The sequence below is a fragment of the Heterocephalus glaber genome, unplaced genomic scaffold (genome assembly GCF_053883595.1).
Source record: "Heterocephalus glaber isolate CG9 unplaced genomic scaffold, H.glaber_assembly_v1.0 deba00001547, whole genome shotgun sequence".
Taxonomy (NCBI): domain Eukaryota; kingdom Metazoa; phylum Chordata; class Mammalia; order Rodentia; family Bathyergidae; genus Heterocephalus; species Heterocephalus glaber.
Genome location: NW_028258340.1, coordinates 10290872 through 10303748, shown reverse-complemented (window position 1 = coordinate 10303748; position 12877 = coordinate 10290872). Strand labels below are relative to the sequence as shown.

Sequence of the window (12877 nt, the reverse complement as noted above, 5' to 3'; positions counted from 1 at the left end):
CACCAGTCTACACTCCCACCAGCGGTGGAGCAGGGTTCCTCTTTCCCCACAGCCCTGCCAGCATGTGAAATAGGAAGAAAAGGGGCAAAGGGGAAGGAAGTGGGAGGGCTAGGGGAAAGGATAGAAGGGAATGGGATTAATATGAGAAAATGGAAAAATAGGACCAAAATCTTTGTAAATAGGGAGGAATGGAGGGGTTGAAGGGAGGGCTGGGCAAGGGTGAAAAATAAGAACCAAGAGAGACTATGGAAAGGTGCAAATTTCCAATGATGAATGTCATTATATTGTTTACCTAAAATGTACCAATGATTAGAACGAATAATGGATAATGCAAAATAGGAAGAAAAGGTCCAAAGGGGTAGGGGTAGTGGGAGGAGCAGGGGAAAGGAAAGAAGGGAAAGGAAAAATGATGAGAAATGGAAAAAATGGAAATAAAGTCTTTGTAAATAGGAAAGGGTGGAGGGGGTGAAGAGAGGGCTAGGAATGGGGGAAAAATAAGAACCAAGATGCATTATGTAAAGGTACAATTCCCAATGAGAAATGTAATTGTGTTGTATACCTACAATGTACCAATAAAAGAATTTAATACAAAAAAAAAAGAAAGAAAAATTCACCTCAGAAAAAGAACATTCTGGATTTTCAAAACATCTATCAAAGTAAACTCAAAAATTTTTCAGCAAAAAGTTTTAAAGATATAAACATCTTTTTTTAACTAAATAAAGCTGCTTCAAGAAAGGGAGCGCTGTATTAGATTTGAGGAAATATTTTCATTTACTCATGTACGAATAGTGAAAGTGATTTACTTAAACACATCAAATAAATATTTACCTAGTTAAAAAAAAGAGAGAAGTCAAAAGAAAGAAAATAGAAGGAAAAAATGGAAAACAAGGTTTTGGAATTAAGAAGGGGAAGTAGGGTTGAAGATGGGGAGGGGGATGGGGAAAACAGAAGAATGAAGATATATCATGTACAGGTACAAATTCCTTATGATGAATGTTATCATTATGTAAATCTAAAATGTACCAATATAGTAATTTTTTAAAAAAGAGAAATCAAACCACTGCATGCACACACACACACACACATATACACAACACAGGGTTTTGACTTTACACAATTGTGGAAGCTAGTAAAGCAGTCTTTGTAAGGTTGTTGTCTTTGTTTTGGATGCTGGAGATTAAAGACCTCAGGGAAAGGCAGCGGAGGAAAAGAAGACGAACGTGAAATGAGACAAAGAAAGAATGAGTTGGAACTCACAAGCAGGAGCTGAAGACAAGGATGGAGTAATACTGCTGTGAGTTCTTGTTGTCTCTGAAGTTAGCAGTATACTTGTCCTGTGGAAACCAGGGAGCCTTTATCACAGAACTAAACCCAGATACCTAACCCAGAAGCACAAGCACAAGCCGTTAGAGACCAGAGGATCCAGAGGAAGATGTAACCGTTAAATTCCAAGGGTTTTCTCACTCCTTTCTACAACTAGGTAAGTTAGAAGCTCAGCGAAAATGTGAATAAGCTCCAAAATGTCTGTTGTTCTCTAACACTCTGTAAATCTTACCTAAGAATCTCTCTTGTGGTCCATCTTAATCAGAAACAGTTTGACTTTGATAAATTGACACAAAGCCACTGCAGCAGTTACTATACTTTAGGGAAAGGAGAAAAATGTTAACGCATTTCTGAGAATCAAACTCTCAAAAAGTGGGACTGAAGGTCTTTGCTCAGTAGGGCAGAAGAGTTCCCAGGAAGGTGCAAGTAGAGGCAAGAAGGCACATACTTGGTTAATTGCCCTTTCTCCTTTCCTTCATTAAAAATGTGCATTTAGCATTTACTCTGCATCAGGCTCTGTACTAAACTGTATTCTGAGGATGGTCACAATGATATATCCCTTTCACACATTCATCTTACATTGTGAGGTCAATGCTCTTGTATCAAGTGATGTGCTCTATGTTCACTTCCCTTAAATCTGGATAGGACTGGGACTATAGCAGAAGTAATACTGCATGACTTCTGTAGCTAGGTCATAAAGATTATTAATTTCTACTATGTTCTTTATCTTTCTGGAAACTATTATCATTGACTCAGTCTGCATGTTATAAGGAAACCCATCCCATGGGAAAGGTCACATGTAGATGTTCTAGTTGATATTTCCAGCTAATATTTTAGTATCATCCAGCCAGTGTCAATTACTAAACATAAAAGTGAATGAGTTTTCGGCTGATTCTTCCTCCCAGTGTTCAATTTTAGCCCCATCCTCATCAAATTGATGCTAAGCAGAGCAGAGAGATAAGCCATCTCACAGAGTCTTGTGCAAATCACAATTCTGTGAGCTAAATTAATATTGTCACTATTATTTTAAGCCTCCAAGTTTTGGGAGCAATCTGTGACAGAGCCATAGTAACAAACAGCCATTTTGCCAGATCAATTAAGTATATAATGGCGAATATGTATTATTTTATTAAAGAATAAATAATTACTTAGCTCTTTTTTGCTTTAATATTGGAGCCATTGGCTTGGAGCTAAAGTTTTAATTAATACCTTTGTGTAAATAATGGCATTTTCTTAGTAATTGTAGACTTGCATTCAATTGTAAGAAGTGATACAGAGAGATACCATATACTCTTTACTTAGTTTCCCTTAATAGTAACACCTTGGTTTAATAGCTTTGCTTAACTATATCAAGAAGCTGATATTGATAAAATCCACTAATCTCACTCAGGTTTTATCAGTTGTACACACGTCATATGTATGTGTATGTGTGTGTCCTATGCAATTTCGTCACAAGTGTAGTTTTATGTGACCACCACTACAGTCGAGACAGACAGCTGCATAACGAAGAACCATTTATGCAACTTTTTAGCCACAGCCACCTCCCTCCTACCAGTTGCATCCCTCAAACCCTGGAAACCATTTATCTGTTCTTCTCTCTATGATTTTTGTCATTTCAAGAATGTTATATCAACGAGATCATACAGTATGTAAACTTTTGAGATTATCCTCTTTTAATCAGCATAATTCCTTGGAGCTACATCCAAGTTGTGTATACTGGTGGTGCATTTCTTTTTATAGCTAAGTATTATTTCATGGTATATATGTACCATAGTTATTAAGTCACTAAAGAGCATCTGGATTATTTCCAGTTTAGAGATATTTGAATAATAATTCATATGCAGCTTTTTGTGTGAGCATAAGTTTTTATCTCTCTGAGATAAATGCCCAAGAGTGAAACTGCTGGGCTCTAAGGAAAATACATGCTCAGTTTCATAAGAAACTGTCAACTCATTTCCACAGTGACTGTACCATTTTACATTACATCAACAATTATGAGTGATCCAGTTTCTCTTCATTATCAATATTTTTAGTGTTTTCACTATTTTCACTTTAGCCATTCTGATAGATGTGTAGTGATAAAATAATATTTTTATAATAGGCTTTGACCATATGTGTATGAACTCTGTTCTTTTCTACAGTGATCTTACTGTATTCAGAGCCTCTAGACCTCAAGCCTGCTGAAAAACTTCTCACACATGTGGAATGGTGGTGGGACCTCTCTCTTTTTGTAACACCACCTCTTCCCCCTTGACTATCCTCCATGAAATAAGGAAGAGAATGAGTTATTTGGGATCTACAGCTAATGGCTAGCTTTGCTTTATTAGAAATTATTCCTAATAGATATTCAGAAGCAAAATACACTGCTTTGTTCCCCCCAAAAGATTCAAATCTGTTTTCCACAATGTATTTTAAGCAAATGGAGAATCCAAGAGAAAGAAAGATAAAGATACGAAAAAGATTAAAACTGTAATAAGTTTAAATACATAAAATATGTAAAGTCTCTTGGAATTGACTTGCAGATTTGGCTGTGAATTTATAGAGTCAAGAGGGAGATGTGGTAAGTCCTCTAATTCACATTACTCATAAGTAACAGTACAACAGCTGTTCAGAGAATCCCAGCCTGGTTCTGAGATCAGAGTGGAAGTTCCTCCATTCCACAGAAGCTACATAGGTTCTATGAGTGAAACAGACTGGGAATAAGACAATAGAGAATATGGGTTGGGGCTGTGCTAAACTGGAAAGTACACACTCAGTCTAAGAAGGCAGCTACTAATCAGCTTTGGTCAATATTGCCAAGAGGGAAGCATAGGCCCAGTATTGCCAGATTTCTTTTGTACCGGGGATTGAACTCAGGACCTTGTGTTTGGTGAGGCAGGTGCAGTGCCACTGAGCTAAATCTCTGACCCAGACTTTCCAATTTTTAAAGGGCAGCCATAAAGTAAGAATTTTATGAGTTATCTCTCAATTTTTAATATATGAGCAACCACATCAGTTTAAATAACTGAACAAAACATTTTGCAATCCAGAGTTAGTCTACCACTGGCACTTTGAAACCTATGGCCCGGAAGAGTAGCCAAGAACATCTAATGCAAGACAATCCTTATAAATATGACTCCTCTCAGCTTAGCTTTGGGTAAATATTGGGTGTCAGGTGGTTATGATCTCTGACCTATGTACAGAATGCAGATTGTGTGGTTGGTGAAGGGTGGTGCCAGAATACTTTCAAAGTCAACCAAGAGTAACAAAAACTGAACCAAAACCCAAATGAGCACTGCACAAAAGAAAAATCCAAATTGCTAATAAACATGAAAATGTGTTCAATATCATTGGTCATTAGGAAAATACAAATTAAAACCATGGTTATGACTGGGGATTTACCTCAGTGGTTCTGGCACCTGCCTCACAAGCACAAGGTCCTGAGTTTGATCCCCGGTACCCCCCCCAAAAAACATGGTTAGATAAAACTATGTATTCACCAATATCAAAAACACCAAGTGTGGGTAAAGGTATGGAACAACTGTAATTCTCATACATTGAAAGGTATGGAACAAGTGCAATTCTCATACATTGCTGATATAAATGTAAAATTGTGTATATTTATTGTTTCTAATAAAATTTAATATATTCTTTCCTCCTGACTTAGCAATTCCACTTCTAAGTATATATGAACCAAAAAGAAATGAATGCATATATTCATAAAAAGACTTGTACAAGACTATTTAGAGCAATTTTATTCAGACTATTAACTGAAAACATTCCAAAAGTCCAGCAACAACAAAAAAAAATGACTAAGTAGAAAATTTTGAGGTATATTCATACAATGAATGAGCAAAAAAAAAAAAGTATTTTTTAGGATCCATCTACCAATGTAGGTTAATCTCAGAAACATTAGGTTGAGTGGAAGAAGCTTTATACAAAAAAGTAAGTACAGTATGTTTCCATTTATAAAAAGTTTAAGAACAAGCACAGTTTAGTTTTAAAACTGGTAATTTAAAAACTGGGTGGAGGGGGTGAAGGGCACACAGGTAATGGGAAAAAAATAAGAACCAAGATATATCATGTACAGGTACAAGTACCCAATGATAAATGTAAATGTATTGTATACCTCAAATGTACCAATAAAAGAATTTAAGGAAAAAAAAAATTTAAAAGAAGTAAAAAGGAAAAAAAACCAAAAACTGGTTACCCTTGTGGGTAGAGTTGGCTAGAAAGAGAATAAGTTCTGGGATAGCGCAGGGAGATGGAAATATTCTATACCCCAAACTGGCTAATAGATGCATGTGTATTAATTAAAATTTTCTCAAACTGTACAATAAGATCTGTGAATGTTAGTATATGGACTCAAATAACAATGTACTCAAATAATAGCTGTGTTAGCAAAGAACAACTGGCAAGAACACTTCTGGCTTGGTGTTCTTGCCACTTTAGCGTAAATGATTTACAGTAAGAATTAACTTTCTCAAAGATAAGCAAGATGGGCAAGCTATAGGGTAATGTACTTGCGAGGGACTAGGAGAAAGCATTGCTAAAAGAGATTATATTACTTATGGTTCCCTGTTTGCAAATAAATGAAAAGAAAGCTTTGCTTAACTGAAAACATAAATTTGGAAAATCAGGCTTAGGAGTCTGTAGAAACCAAAGTGTAACTATAGGCCTGGGCCACAGCATCCATAGCCGCCAACTTAAAGCAAGAAATAACTACTTAGTGGCTGTCCTCCCATTATTTCTTCAGGTCAAGATGCTAAAGCATCAGATTAGGCAACCTCAGGTCAACTTCTCCACCCCGGCTCTCATAAGAGGCAAAACAAGGAAGAATTGAATGCCTCTGGCTTCCAAAGAGTGAGGCAGAAACCTCGTATCTCTTTACCTCAAGTCCACCCTAGTGAGGGAGAGCTATGCCCCCCAAATAAAATTGGAATACTCTTGGGAAGTGATAGCAGATACTCGCGGGTAAAAAACAACAAATTTCTACTAGAGAGAACACAGGATAGAGTAGTAGGGGGCTAGAAAACACCCTATTTTCCTCTTTATCAGGTTCTCAGGAGACTTTGTATTTGGAGTACAATGACCTTTTCAGTGGTCTTGTTATTAAATTCATCTCAAAAACATCTCCAAGCATCAGAGAAGGGCTATCAGTTTATTTCCTCATTAGTGACCTGTTCTGTCTCTCATTGTATTTCTTAATAGTCCCAGTGCTTTTTGTGGAAGTGAACAAGAAGCCTAGAGCAAATATATAAGACCATGATTTTTTTTTCTTTTTTTTTTTTGGTACCAGGGATCGAACTTGGGTCCTTGCGCTTGCGCAGCAGGCAGCGAAACCACTGAGCTAAATCCCCGGCCCTATATGACCATGATTTTGTTGTATGTTTTTTCACGTATGAAAGTTAAAAGATTAGGATGACTTCTCGCATAAATAACAGGAAAGCAACTGTACTGGAAAGATATGCACAGTAGTCACTGGAATACTCAGATACACAGAAACTTAAATTGAAGTTTTAGTTCATATAAATGTTGCCATAATAAATATTTTACTTATATAGAACTATTACCTTGGTTATAGACTTCTGGAGAACAAGAAGGCCAACATACAATTTGGGAAATTGTAATGTATTAAAGTTTATTTTAAAAAAATTCACACTCCTCTACACATTTTTCCTCAGCTTGAGTGAAACCATACACTGTTGTGCCAAAATATTTTCTTTTATCCAGTATCAACCTTATCACAAAAGATTTTTTAACTCAGTTAATCTTTGTGTATGTATGTGTGTGTGTAAATGAGATAGAATAAAATAAATAAAGATAGGTAGAAAGGGTGCCAGGAGTGGTTACTCATGTCTGTAATCCCAGCACTCAGGAGGCTGAGGCAGAAGGAGTGCCAGGAGTTTGAGCAGTCTGGGCTACATAGTGAGTTCAAGGCCAGCCTGAACAATTTAGCAAGATCTTGTCTCAAAAAACCCAAACCAAAACCACCACAACCACTAACAACAACAACAACAACAAAAGATGGGCAGAAAGGTGACAAAGAAAATCATATTTGAATAAATTGTACATTTGAGATAAACCACAGCTTCAGAAAGAAAAGTTACCCAAGGTTACAATGGCTTTTTCCCTTCTAGGAAACTTGCTCCAAAAATTTCAAAATGTTTTAAAGATATACTGAGCCAGTAAACTGGAGACTCCTGTTATTCACTTTATATTGAGCCTGTGCCTTTCCTCTCCCAGATCTCCATCCTCAAGAAAGCAACACCATTAAGTGGGCAGCATAGCTCTAAACCTCAAACACAGGCAAATATTTGCATTCTAACCTAGTCCACCAAATGGGTAGGCTGAAACAGTACGATCACACATACTAGATCATCCACCTTAAGGATACCCGCAAGACCACCTAAAAACCTTCATCTCCAGACCACAGTGTCTCTCTTTTGAAGGCATCTATTCTTTCTGAGTGTTGAGGTCACTATTTGCTCTTTGGCAGACTTTCTTGGACCCTGTCTGGTGACAAAAAGTCTTTGTAAATTTTGACAACTGCTTTTTCTATTTTGATTGAAATAATATAGCAATTTCAGCCTCAGTTTTTGATTTTTGTGCATGTTAACCAATTCCAATTGCACTTCTACTCTGTTGACATTTTCCTTTAATAAAAAACAAATTAAAAATACCCTTGTTTTGCCATGATGCTATGAATCACAAAAATTATTTTCATATCACAAAACAACTGTACCTTCAATGTTGAACATTTTAGCTGAATTTTCAATAGAATTAGTAGTAATATGCTATTTTTTCCTTTGACCGAGTAAACTTCTAAAAACTTTATATTGATGCCATGAGTTGGGTGACAGTAAAATTGACCCATCACTGGAATTAACAGATCTTTTTTATTTGACGAATGCAATATCACTGATGTAAAACTGATCTCACTTATTCTTTGTGAAATTTTTTTCACTGGATCAAACACAATAACATCTATCAGCTCACTTGTAATATATGCACATGAAAACTTGGAATAAAATATGTGGCATTAATTTTTCAAAATAAAGATTTGTACTAAATTAAAAGACATGTACTACTGAGAGGTGCAAATACACTCTCTGTAGATGTATATGTTAAGCTGTTGTCTTCAGGCCTAAGTTTCTTAAATGAACTACTAAGTTTCAAAATATATATTTATGCACCTTTCACAGATTTACTTCTGATTTTATATAGTCAGTCAATTATACAGTGAACCCATGACTTATGAACTCGATTGGTTTGGTGAGCTGGTTCTAATTCAAGTTGGTTGTAAGTCAGTACAGCTGAGATCTGGATGTTTACCTGGGTACACGCTATAGATAACAAAAGTCAGATGAATCTTCCATTAACCTAATTAACTGAAGTTGTTCGGATATCAGGGCGGTCATAACTTGAGGGTCCACTGTATTAGTTTGGCTCCCAAGGTAGATGGTAAATGTCTCAAAAAATTTTGCACTAGTTACATATGCATAATCAACTTTCCAGAGAAATGTAAAGTTAGTAGTTTGTCATGAATAATCATGTACTTCACTTTTTATCTCATCATAACTGAAAGAGTTTACTGTAAAATAAAAGAATTACCAAACAACAAAATCTTTATGATTAGCATCATACAATAAAAGATAGCAAGGCCATTGAAGCTAATATCCTTATTTAGGGTTGGCAAACTCCTGACAGCTTTTGTAAATGCAGCTTCATTGGAACACAAACACTTTCTTTTACTTATAAGCATTGTCTATCATTCCAATAGAAATCGAATGACCCATACAGACTGAAATAGTTACTATGTGGCTTTAAAGAAAATGTTTGCTGATCCCTGTTCTATATGTAACATAGCAGGGCTGTCAGACTCTATTTTCAGTACATATTTTATACACACCTAATCCTTGGCACTACTGATTATTTTGGGATGGAAAATTCTTTGCCCTGTGCTTTGTGGGGTGTTTACCACCAGATGCCAGTTTCACCCTTTCACTTGAAACAACCAAAAATGTCTATAGACATTGCCAGATGTCCTCAGGTGGGCAAAATTGCTCCCCACCTCACTGAGAATCACCAACCTAATTTAAAACTTCCCACTGATCCTACATATTAGGACATGCCAATTCTATGCAATCTGAGGCTGTGGCTTAATACATAGACGAATTGGTTGATACTCCAAGTGTCCAGCAGGGACAAAGCACTGTTGAATACTTCTCTTGCCAGCTTCCTACGCCAGTGGGCATTAGCTGTCTCTCATCATTGGTGAACCACGCACCACTGAGTCATTGAGTGCCCTGCATTCTGTCATTGGAAAGTGTGTGCTAATTGCTTTATATCTGAATTGTCAGGAAATGAGTCATTGCTAATCAATTTTAGATGTAATTAGAATTAAAGTGAGAACTTGGTTCCCTGCCTGTATATTTTAAACACTGCTAGAGGATATTATGGAGGAAGCTTTAAGTATGAAGTGGAAGTCCACCAAAGCATGTGAGCTGAAACAGTTAATAGATAATGGATAATAAACTCATTACAAGATTTCTATCTTCCTAAATCTTTAAATTCCTTCACTATATTGTACCAAGAAACTTTCAACATCTCAACTTCCTTTTATGTTTGCCCCCTTCTTGAGTCCAACTGAACAAACAACTAGGGCCAGTCCAAGTATCTTAAGGTAGCACAATGAAAACAGATTCTCCTGGCAAGTGGTTTCTAAACAATGAACTCATCCTGATCTGGTATTTTGTTCTGCTTTCCTTGATATAGCACCCACTAAACCTATTCTGATTCTTGACAATATACATTAGTGAATTTGCAATTTGCCAACTGGCCTCTGCTATGACATGATTCTAGCTCAGATGTGGCAATAATCAGAAGTAGTGGGCTAAGAATTCAGGATAATTTTTATGGGGACTGGGGTACTGCGTTATCTGAGTCCTACAATATGTCCCCAACCCAATTCTTGGAAACCCACTCTCTCCTAATCCAAATATAACTTTTATGTACAAAATGTGGTAAACCAATGTTTTATGCAGCATCTTAAGAACCAAAATTTGAGTTTTGTTTTCAACTATCTCAGCCCAGTGGCTGAAAGTGATGAAATTCTTTGAATAAAACCATAGAAATTCCAAAAATATTGTTATTATCTTCACACAAGATACTAAGAGTCTGAGGTTGCCCTTTTCTTTAAGCTGTCATGTTCAGCTAGAAGGAACTAGCTTATACTGCAAATTTTCAATTCCTTAAGCCTTTCATATTATTCTATGACAACTACCACCAGTTCCCTAGAGACTTGCCAAAAGCAAGCATGTTATTTCTTAGAAGCACAGATAATCGTTTAATTAGCTGTTTGTTTAACTGATGCATGTCCTGGACTGTTTCAGCACTAAACATCAACAACAATTGGAAGAGATGATCAGTCTGATATTCTCCCCTATTTTTCTGAGGATCTGTTGCTTCCAACAACTTCTGGCACCAATTTCTCCATCAAGTTGGTTATTAAGGAGAAAAGACATTCAGAAATGGGACTTACTTTCTGTGTGCTATGATGGCGACAGTGGTCCCATCTTCCTCCTTCTGCGAAGATGCCAAATTTCCCCATGGAATCCATCTATCCTTAAGTCTGGCCGGTGCCACCTCTCTCTGCAAGGTCCCCCAAGAAACAGGCTCAGGCCAGGGGCAGCAAAAAGGTGGAGCAGAAAAAGAAGACTATTGAAGACAAAACTTTCAGTCTAAAAAATGAAAAAGGAGCGAAGCAACAGAAGTTTATCAAGACTGTCACTCACCAAGTTAAATTTAGTTGACAAAATCTATGTCAGGTAGTACAAAGTGAAGCTGAAAAGAAAGTGAAGAAAGATGACAAGAAGAAAAATTTATAGGACCTAAACGAGCTGTTGAAACTAGTAGTTCCTGCTCAAAGAATAAGTAAAGGTACTGATCCCAAATCTGTGGTGTGTGCCTTCTTCAAGCAAGGACATGTACTTAAGGAGCTAAGTCCAAGTTCACTCATGACCTGACTTTGGAGAGAAAATGTGAAAAATGAAATGTTTCTATTATTGCAAGAGATACTTGAACTTGAAAAGGATATAGTGGATAATTGGGATGAGAAAAGGCTTTAAGAAGTAGTAAACAAGAAGCATGGTGAAGCAGAAAAGAAAAAACCAAAAACTCAAATAGCCCGCAAACATTTCCTCAAAGCTACTGAAAATAACAAGTATGGTTTGGGGTATGCCCTGGAGAGGGTGATAATTCTAAGTATTGTCATGTACTTCCTCCTGGATTTGTGTTAAAAAAGATAAACAGAGAGAAGAGAAAGAAGATGAAATTTCATTAGATGATTTAATTGAAAGAGACTGTTCTGCCCTAGGTCCAAATGTTACCAAAATCACTAGAATCTTTTCTTGCATGGAAGAAAAGGAAAAGACAAGAAAAGATTGATAAACTTGAACAAGATATGGAAAGAAGGAAAGTTGACTTCAAAGCAAGGAAGGCACTAGTGATCAGTGGTCTCAAGGTGTTTGAATTCTATCTTGAACTGAACTGGTCAATGATGACAATGAAGAAGTAGATGATACGAGCTACACTCAGGGAATAGGTGGTGATGAGGCTGATGATTCCATGAGCATAAACGACATAGATTTAAGTCTGTACATCCCAAGTGATATAGATGAGACAGGTACGACTGTAGCCCGTCTTGGAAAGGTTCAGCAATATGCTTCACATAAAGATGAAAAAAACTAAGTGAAGCTTCTGGAGGGCTGAAAGGGGTGTATGAAGTCCCTTGGAAAAGGACAATGACATGGAGTAACAGGAAAATGGGGCCCTAGGAGCTGTTCCTGTTGATGAAAATCTTTTTACCAGGGAAGAGCCAGATGAATTAGAAGAAGAATTAAACACACCTGATTTAGAAGAATAACACAAACAAGTCAATAAAAAGATTAAGTCAGCTCAGCATGAGTTGAAATTGACTACATTCATTTTTTTTTCACCTAGAATCAACAGAATGTTTATTTCCCTTGCTGGTTCTGGTTCTGGAGGGATTAATCTCCTAAAAAGGAATATTCTCCCTACATCTTCTTTTGTGACTTTGGCTACATCTTCTAATAAATTTATAGTAGTTCATGATAAACTGAAAATATGAAAGTCATTGCAGAAAATGATTGCTGTAACTGTCCACATAAGTAGGAAGTATAACTGCTTTTCCAGCTTTTGGTTTTCACTGGACATGTGTTATTATCAAGAACAACATAAACTTCTATTTAAAATGCCCTTCATTTGATGCAGTTTTCAATGAATTATTTCCTTTCCTTTGTATTTATATGTTTTAAAGACTGCCTAGATTGTGAGCATTGTATTTTGTGAGCATTGTAAAGCAAACTGCATGTGCAGATTCAGTATTGTACATCTTTGGACAATTAGATGAACATTTGAAATGGTACATGAACCTGACAGGATCAGCTACACTGCCTTGTGTTCTCCCTATTCTTTTGTGCCAATAAAGTTGCAAATAAAGGCCAAATAAAAAACATTCAGAAATAGTTTTCATTATTGCTCAGAGGGCTAG

At 36.5% G+C, this 12877-nt stretch overlaps 1 pseudogene; it reads left to right on the top strand.

The window, feature by feature from the left end:
- The first annotated feature begins 3245 nt into the window (after positions 1-3245).
- LOC101709850 (zinc finger CCCH domain-containing protein 15-like) lies at positions 3246-12229 on the top strand (annotated as a pseudogene).
- The last annotated feature ends 648 nt before the right edge of the window (positions 12230-12877 follow it).